The sequence below is a fragment of the Artibeus jamaicensis genome, unplaced genomic scaffold (genome assembly GCF_021234435.1).
Source record: "Artibeus jamaicensis isolate MK-2021 breed Jamaican fruit bat unplaced genomic scaffold, CSHL_Jam_final scaffold_474, whole genome shotgun sequence".
NCBI classification, from domain to species: domain Eukaryota; kingdom Metazoa; phylum Chordata; class Mammalia; order Chiroptera; family Phyllostomidae; genus Artibeus; species Artibeus jamaicensis.
The window spans coordinates 42,444,181-42,447,431 of record NW_026522046.1 but is presented as its reverse complement, the minus strand read 5'-3'; positions in this window follow the sequence as shown (position 1 = coordinate 42,447,431).

Here is a 3,251-nt window from a genome sequence, read left to right as displayed (position 1 = left end):
GCTGCCACTTTATATGAAAAATAATAAAATATAGTGCATTAGTCAGGGTCTGCGTGTTTATGTGTAGCAGCAATGTCATTGCACAGTGACATTCTCCAAGAGAAAAGCAACATCCAGTGGCTTTGTCATCCAAACCGGAAACAACCCAAATGGCCATGAACCTGTGCTTGCATGAAGACAGAGTGTCCTGTCCGTCCCACGGCACACTACTCAGCCATAAGCAATTACACAGGAGTGTAGGTGACATCAAAAGCATTATGTGGACTGAAAGAAGCCAGACACTAAAGCTACATGCTGTATGACTCTGTTTATATGACATTCTGGGAGAGGCAAAACTATAGGGACTCAAGTCAGCGGTGTTGAGACTGGGGGGGTGGTGATTGGTCGCAGAGGGACACAACGGATTTTGGGGGATAGTAGGATGCTCTATATCTTTTTTTAAATTATTTAATTTATTTATTTCTAGAGAAAGGAGGAAAGAGAGGGAGAGAAACATCAATGGTTGCTTCTCACACGCCCCCAATGGGGACCAGGCCTGCAACCCAGGCATCTGCCCTGATTGGGAATCAGACCGGCGACCCTTTGGTTCACAGGCTGGTGCTCAATCCACGGAGCCACACCGGTCAGGGCAAGTGCTCTATATCTTGCCTGTGGTGCTGGTGACATGACTGTCAACACTTCCGGAACTGCACACCAAGAGGGATGAATTTTACCACATGTACATTTCATGTCAGTAAATCTGTCTTAGAAGAACACAAAGAAGGGGAAACAAGCTTCCCTTCCAAAGTCGGAAAGCTCAACTTCACACGGTTCTGATGTCTCCTGAAATCTTGCTGGGCTCTCCTATGAGGCCCAGAGGACAGACTGGCAGAACGATTGCTCCGGAACCTTTTTATTCCTGGGTTTAGGTTGGAGCATGACCCACCCAGTCTCCTTAAAAGTCACAGGCAATAAAACCTCGCCGCTGGCTTCCTTCATCCCTCCAGCTCTTTGCTGATGCTTTAGTACAGACACCTTATTTTTCCATAAACGAGGATGTTAGGAGACAGTATTTTTGGCAAGCATTTTTGTGGAGAATTATTTTCTTTGGGATACTTCTGTTAGCAGAAGAAATGTAAATGATGACATCGGTCTGGAGTTTTGGTGAGTAGTTTTGAAGTGAAGAGTCAAAACTTTGTCCAATGCTTGATATTTATACACCTTGAAATAAAACAGTAATTGGGCAAGTGCAAGCCTTGGGAGCCCAGGTTTAATGCTGAGTCCTCAGAATGGGGAACAAGTGAATTGGTTGTGCTCCTGTGGGGTGAGTGGGTACCTTGCCCCCAGTACCTTCCCTGGTGGGCTCATGCCTTTGCCCACACTCTTCCCAGCTGCCCTAGCCCCAGTCCCACACAGAGAACTGCCTGTGCTGTGGGCCACCGGCATTGTGAGAAATCAGGGTGCAAGGCCCTGAAGTTTAGCCCAGAGCTTTGAGCCTGCTCTGGGTGATGCTCAAGTTGTGTGGGCTTGCCCTGTTGTACTGGCTCAGACAGGGTCTTGCCACATTCTGGATCTTTCCTTCGGAGGTGGAGCCAGGCTGTCCTGCATGAGGCAGGAGATGCTATCTTGAGGTCTGGTCAGCTCCTTCTCCCTGCAGATGAACTTGAACATATCCTAGGTGAGGGTCTGAGGGGGAAGTGGGCAGTCTCAGTCAGGCCTCCAGACCTCAGCTGTGGCCTCCGACCAGTTTTCTCCAGAGCACCCTGCATGTGGGGACGGGCTGCCAGTGGTGTCTCTCCCAGTATTTACACAGAGGCATTTGGCCCTGGTTCCTTGCACACGGCTCCCACCTACATGGGTGCTCTTTGGTTCCTGTCCATCACAGCACCTCCCAACCACGAGGCCCGCCCCAAGGGCCCCCATACTGGGTCAGGGCACTGAGGTGAGGAGTCAGGCAGGGATACCTGGGCCTCTGAGAAGCTGATCTGCTGGGGCAGGTCACGGCGAGAACAAGGTCCTGGTCCGCTGTCCACTCAGGGTTTCAGGAAAGATAGGCTCTTCGGGTTCACTTGGTGTCACACAGGCTCAGATGCTGCTGCATGTTAAAATTGGAAAGACCGTTCTGAGAAGAGTTTTGGGTTTACAGCAACATTGAGGGGAAGGTACAGAAACTCCCCGGGTACCTCCTGCCCCTCCCCAGACACAGCCTCCCCAGCTGTCAGCATCCTCCACTGGAGTGGTGCCTTCATTACAGTCACTGAACGGCATCGACCCATCGTTACCCCCCACAGTCTACAGCTTACGTCAGAGACGCAAGTCCGGGTGCCGAGAGTGGGCAGGCCCTTTTCACGTTGTACCTCCTGTGGGTTCCTACAATGAATGACACGTGCTCATCATCATTGTCTCTTACAGAGCAGCCTCACTGCCCAAAACATCCTCTGTGGCTGCCTGTTCCTCCCTCCCTCCCCCTGCTCCAAACCCCAGCAACCACTGATGGTTTCACAGTGTCCACAGTTTTGCCTTTAGCTGCTTTTTACAAGGAGCATTTTATATTTTTATTGTATTTTCCCCAATACCATTTAGTCCCCATATACACCCTCTCCTCTCCAGCAATCCTCACACTGTTGTCCATGTTCATGGGTCCTTTTTCCTTTATGCTCAGTGCCTCCCCACTCCCCTCCCTCCACCCCCTTTAGATGGAAGTCACTCGGAGCTTGCCAAAAAGCTGCAGGCACAGGGAAGCGTAGGAGAAAGCCCACGTCCCTCCAAGCCCAGTCCACTTACCATCGAGTTGGCCCTGTTGGCTTGAGCCTTTGCTCCCTCTCTGCAGGAATTGTATGTGGATCTGATCACGTGAGAGCACACCACATACACTGCAGGCCTGACTCCAGAATCCTGCAGTGTGCATTTCCTGAAAGGGAGAATGTGCTCCCACATAGGCACGGCCCATGTAAAGGCTCAGTTAACGGGAGCTGAGTTACGATGCTGAGCACACCTGCAGACGTGTCTGTGCCTCCTCCTTGCTCGCGGGCCACAGACCAGCAGCTCTGCGAAGTCCTTCTCAACACTCCTGTTTCGTGCTCACTCACCATGTGCGGCAGCCTTTCCTTCGGCCCCCGGCCATGGAATGTGGCTTTTATTTTCAAAGAGAGAACTATTTGTGCTTTCAAGGCTGGTCTAGGTCTGGACTGGGGGAACCAGAGATCCTAGAAGTGGGGGAGGTTAATGGCCTCTGGCCAGTTTAAGGACAGGACAGAGTCTCAGGGAAAACG